Below are 6,509 nucleotides of genomic sequence, written 5' to 3' on the forward strand. Positions count from 1 at the left end.
ACCACCACCTCCTCCACCCGAACAACATCATGTTGATCCCAAGGTGGACCCCTTCCCTTCTTCGCCTATTGTTGCGTCCTCATCTTCTACTTCGCCTGGTGAAACTCTGGATTTAGGTAACCAGGTGGCTAAGAAGAAGAAGAAGAAGACCAAAAAGAAGAAGTCTCCCAAGGGAAAGGTCGCATCTACCCCGAGTATACCTCAAGTAAAGCCACCTTCTGCTCCTCCGCGGAAGGCTAAGTTTCCTTGTCGATTATGCAAGGAGGACCATTTTCTTACTGATTGTCCTGGTATTCCCAGGGTCCTAGATATATGGTCCCGTGACCCGACTCGCCCCTCGTCGTCGCAGATTGACGATACCTTATCAGCTGGTAAGGGAAAAGGGAAGGTTCGTTTCCCTTGTCGACTTTGTGAAGGTAATCATCTCCTTCGCCTTTGTCCACTTATGGATGAAGCCTCCCGTCTTTTGGAAAGTCTGTCAGCTCCCTTACCTCAACTTCCTACTGGTTATCAACGTCTTTCTGCAATTGCAGAACGTTCCCCTGCTGACAAAGAAATCAACCAAGATTCCTCTTTTGTCCAGCCTTCTCTTGTCCAGTCTTCTCTTCCCGAACCTGGCTGTGCTCAGCCTGTTCCAGACCAGTCCCTGGTCGGAAAGAGTGTTGATTTACGTTCATCATCTATGCACCACTTTGTTCCGGGAGTGTTTATCATCAAGGATGAACCATCTGAATCCAAACCAGACGAAAGTCCAAAGGTCCAGATGACAAGTGACCCGGTCTTTCAAGAGGTCCAGATGACAAGTGACCCGGTTTTGCCTTCAGAATCTGAATCCAAACCAGACGAAAGTCCAAAGGTCCAGATGACAAGTGACCCGGTCTTTCAAGAGGTCCAGATGACAAGTGACCCAGTTTTGCCTTCAGAAGTTCCATCCTCAGATGATATTATCACTGTAAAGAATGAAGACCACACCGTCCAAACTCTATTCATAAACACAGACTCTTATGATCAAGTGAGCATCCCTCTCATTCCTTCGCAGCAGGAAGGAAGTTTATCAGAGTCATATCCGGTCGTTTATCCGGTCCCACCTCCAAGCAACCTAGTTGTTTCCTTTAATTGGGATCAACTAGGCAATCCCCGGTTACCAGCTTCCATGCCATTTCGAATTATAGTTCAAGTCTACCGAATGGTTATGGCCGGTACCATTATTGATGAGGGATCTCCTGTGAGCATCCTTTCTTCAACAGCTTGGGAAGCACTTGGTTCGCCACTGCTTCTGCCTGAGATGAGAAACCTTACAGGTTTTCATCGAGAAACCATTCGACCTTTAGGAATTCTTCCCAATGTACCTATCACATTAGAAGGGAAGACCGTTCAAATGGGCATCATGGTCGTCCAAGGTCCGTTAGATTACAATTTACTCCTTGGTCGAGACTATATTTATCGCATACGCGCAATTGTGTCCTCACTCTTCAGAGTGATGTGTTTTCCGCACGAAGGAAGGACGATCAAGGTCATAGACCAACTTTCGTTCCCCGGTTCACACTTCACATATAGTCATCTACCATTCCTAAATGGTCTTATTTCCACAGGAAATGCCTCAACATCCAGTCCGTCATCTTGATGACGGCAGCTGACCCGGGCGCGTGACTGAAGCCCGGGGGGCATGCATCCTCCTTTTTAAAATCGAGTCTTTCCAAGTGAACCTTCATTCCATCCACTCCGTGAATGCCATGAAGCTTGGGGGGCCTGTACCTCGATTTGCATTATCATGCTGGGGGCATGCAAATTTATAGCAAGCATAGTTTTTCGTTTCAAGCTTGTGTAAACATGAAACCGAATTCAAGCAAAGTTCTATATGGTTCAAGCTTGTGTAAAAATGAACCCATACCTGATTTACATCCCGTGATTGCCTTTTATCTGCTAAATTCTGCTAGATGAGCCTTGGTTGTTTCATTCCATCGCCACCATCTCTTTGGCCGACCATACGCTTTCACTTGGTTGTTTATCCTTTCCTGAGGAACCGCAGCGATGAGTGGTTTTATTAGCCAGCCTCTTGACCATTACATGTTTTGAACAGTTCCACCATTACCGCAACCAGTTGCTACCCTTTATACCACTCGTTCCTCTAGGACGAGTCTCCTTTAAGCTCTTTTCAGACTCGTAAAAGATGAAAAGATTGCCGAGTATTTTTTCCTTTTGACTCGTTAAAGAGAATAAAAATGGAGGTCTGCTTTCAGCTCTTTTTCTGACCTTTTAAAAAGGAAAAGATTGCCGAGTTACTCCTCTTGACTCGTTAAACGTTAATAAGGGGTGGTCGTTTTAATTTCTTTTTGTCGACCGTTAAAACATAAAAAGATTACCGGGTTTTGTCGTTTCAAACTCGTTAATGGTCATGAAACGACGTGATTTCAACCGCTTTTTTACTTTTTCAGGTCGGAATCACTATTTATGAAAAGTACTCCTCGATCGTAATGGTCGGGCGGTTCTTTCGGGCATTATTTTATACTTTTTCGGGCCCGAGAGACACAACTTTACGAAAAAGGACACCCCTGGAGTTTCCTTTTCTGTTGTCTTTTCAAACTCTCTAAACATGAAAAGACGCCGAGTTCTTCCTTTGTCAGACTCGTTAAAACCTGATGACATCAGATTTTGTCGAAATGACGTACCACAAGCATATGCTATCCCCATCAAGCTTGTTAAAAATAATTGGGGTACTCGCCAGAAATGGCGGGGGGAAAAAGGAACCATAGTTACCGTCGTGTCGGCAGTATGTCGCTCTTGAACATGGCACTTCTCTGCTTTCGTGTCCAGGGTGGGGATATCTCATCTCATATTTTTCACTTGCTTCCATGGACTTGGGTACCCTATCTAACCTCTCATCTACTCATTGCCTCATCATCATGACCTTTGATCCATCGATGTCAAATACTACCAATTCCACTATCGTGCCGCCGATATGTTCAAGAGAAGTTGACCTCTGAAAAGAAACAACCTCCATCTGATAGTTCACATGATCTTGATTCACAACATTATCTCTTTGTCTCGTGTCGATGATGTGGGAAACATTATGGCCCACCTTCGATCAAGGTCACTTCCTCTCGACTTCAGCTCATTATCCAGGAAGCTGATCTAGAGACTCCCTTCCGGTGCCTTGGAGCCTGCATGCCTCAATGGCAGGTTCTTCGTGTTCGACGTGAGGTTTTCATCATTGGCCTCCGATCGAATGATTCTACGGGTGTTCGACGCCAGCTCATTAATTCGCACGCCGAAGATTGTACCTATAGTACCTTGAGGGCCATTGTCATTATTGGTGGTACCTCTCGCGTCTGTTAACAGTTTCCACTATTGACTGGTAATCAGACGACGTTCATGCATGCTCGACTTCAGCTCATATATTCGCATGCTTGAACTTGTACTCTTGTTCGGGTCGAGATGGAGCGCAAGACCCTGGATTGTGTCTGTTGTAATCCAGGCGTGATTCTTGATACATGACTCATCCACTGGATGGCTGCGACCATACCTGAGTCAATTCATTGATCCTAACCAGATGGCTGCGTCCATACTATGGATCTAGATTATTTATGTACTTATGGATGGCTGCGACCATACCAAGTACATCATGTAATTGAACTATCAGTCGTGTCTCTCAATGCAGATCCTCGGCGGCAGCTATATGTGTTCTTGTGTGTTCCTATAAAGCATTTCACCCCTCTCTCTCCCTCTCGGACTTCATGCTTTAGGGGGCATCTGTTACACAGTAATTTGTCACCATTGGTCACCGTCCCTATCGCCCTGTTTCCATACATTGGAGGATGCATTCCGGGGCCTGTGAGCAGTGACATAACCCAAAAACACTTGCATTATGTTCCCCTGAGTATGTACTTCATGTTCCCTGAAGACACCTTCTGCAAATTCTCCCTAAAAAGTACTCTTTTTCCATTGGCGCAGGTCCACAAGTATCTTACCCGCGCCAATCACTGAGATCCTCAAAAGAGGGCGCGACCATTGGCGCTCTGTCACAGAACAACACCCCCGCCAGCCCAGTTTGGTAATGATTTTTGCTAAATGCACGCCCATATGTTTTTTCCCTTCAGATCACGAAGTATTTTGAGGGAAAAATCCATCTGATAGAGGTCAAGAGTCATCATCTATCCTTGATATCTATCCACAATGGCTTTCTCAGAGATAATGCCAATCCACAATGGGTGTCCTGGTTCATCGAATCTTTCTCCCTTCTCCATCTATAAATATCTGTCCTCATGCATTATACAAGCTAGTTCTTAATTCTTGGAGGAATGCTAGTTGTGATTATGCTTGTCGTGAGTGATAGTGAAGCATAGAGAGGTTATGCTGCCGGAGAGGAGGTACATTGCAAGACACATATAGTTGCTCGCCCAGCCAGAGGAGAGGTTCAACGTCAGAACCTTGGTTGTAACTTTTCCTATCTATTATTCATTAATGAACGACTGCTATTATAGTTCCAATCTCATTGTCTATTATAGTGATGTTTTATTTATTTCCTTTCTGACTGAAATATAGTTGTGCCTTGGTGGATTTTATGCTTGTATTTGTTTCTTCCGTTGCATGTGCAGGTGTCCGTTTGCAAGGATCGCGAGGATTGTGACCTGCCGGAGCGAGGGAGCGGGAATACCAACTCTGCCTCGACTACAGCGTTGGATTCCAGGTTGGTCTTCTTAATTCACCTTTAATGTACAACTAGGAACTTGCGTAGTAGCGTGAATTGATTGTGGCTAGTTCTGTTTTAGGCTAGTGGGATCGCCTCTGTCCGCAGAGGGGATTTACCTATCCAACACCATGATTCGCCTGATCAATCTTCTCTGCTAGCTAGTATTTTACACTCTCTTGATTTTCACGTTGCTGATTCAAATTGTGATTAGGTCCAAGGAAGCTAATTTACACAGGTATAGGAGCAGGAAGGTGAAGATGTTTTCAATCTTTTTTTTTTTTTTAGATCCTCCATTTCAAGATGATGTGCTTCCATTATTTGATGATTGTCAATATTTTAATCTCGGTAGTGAATCAAATACAATCAACTCTTTTGATCAATCTATAGCCTTGGCAAAAATCATTCTAGTGATGGTGACTCTATTCATGTATGCGATCATGAATGCCTAGGTACATTATCTGATTTTTTGGATCCTCCAGAACATGTTGATCTAAAGAAATAAGACCTAGAACCTGATCCACCCAAAGAAAATATTTGTATCGAAACTTCCTCTTCTTCTCACAATCCCTTGCTTTCTATCATTTGTGATGCATCTACTTGCAACGGAGATACTCCATGCTCTTCCAGTTCTTCATCTAATGAGTTAAATTATCAATTGACACATGGTGATGAGATTATCCATGATGAAAATGGACACAATCGAATCATTGAGTACTATTTCCATCCCTCATCATCTCTTCTCTTGCATGGAGACAACTCTTAAAAGTAGATTTCTCATGACATTTTCCCGTTTCATACATCTTCAGATTTGTAATCAGACCAATCTTTTAACTTGAGTAATCTGATTGTTGAAGTTGAAAAATATGATCAAATCAGTCATAGAGATGGTTTCCACCCGATTAATAGTGATCTCATCAAGCTCAATGAAAGAAACTACCTCACACTATGCACAATCTAGTTCAATCTTCAAAATGCGATTTTAAAATTTTTGAAAGTTTTGGGACTTTCCAGGGAGTTGAGGCACTTCAACTTCTGTTGATGGTTATGTCAGGATCCCATAACTATGGTAAGAACCTCGAACTAATTCAGGTCTGGTTTTGCAAAACTCTTCCTTCTGCATAGTTTCACTTGATGTAAATTCCTTCTTGAAATATATTTGGCATTGGGGATATGTTCTCTCAAATTTTTAAGATCCAACTTATGATCATATTCAAGATTATTTATCTCCATGCAAGCCTCTTGTATCAAACTCGTGTTTGGAATGTTTATCTCTCATAGAATCATCGAATTGCGAATTTGATTATTCTGAAGATTATCTTTGACCAAAGGATTCATACCTATCCTACTCTTTTGAAAACAATCAACTCCTGATCCTTCTTGCAAATATTCTGATGCTAATCCTTTTCTTCATCGCGCCTGAAATCCTCTTGAGCGTCAGTGAATTCATGGATTATTTGGTGAATCAAATTATTCTTCACTTATTTTACCCTGACTGGTTTCATGTTTTTTTATACTAGCATTTGTTTTTACTTTTTTCGACGATTACAGCACTAGTGCAGTGTGTCACCAATCATAAGGAAATGATTTGTTACATTCGTCAGGTGAGGAAGACGATTCTACTATGTAGAGCATTTCTAGAACTGTTCAAATTGATTTATCTTTGTTAATTACAAATTGAGAATCTGATGTTTTAATCAACCCATTTGATCAGTATTCTGTCTTTGATGACTGTCATTCAGTTTATCATTTTCCCATCAATATATCCAATGGTAGTTGTTTTAGATCCTTTGATCTTCATCATTCAACATCTCACTATTCG

This window comes from Pinus tabuliformis, chromosome 5_1 (assembly GCF_031772625.1).
Source record: "Pinus tabuliformis cultivar Carrire ecotype Pingquan chromosome 5_1, CPIR1, whole genome shotgun sequence".
Lineage (NCBI taxonomy): Eukaryota > Viridiplantae > Streptophyta > Pinopsida > Pinales > Pinaceae > Pinus > Pinus tabuliformis.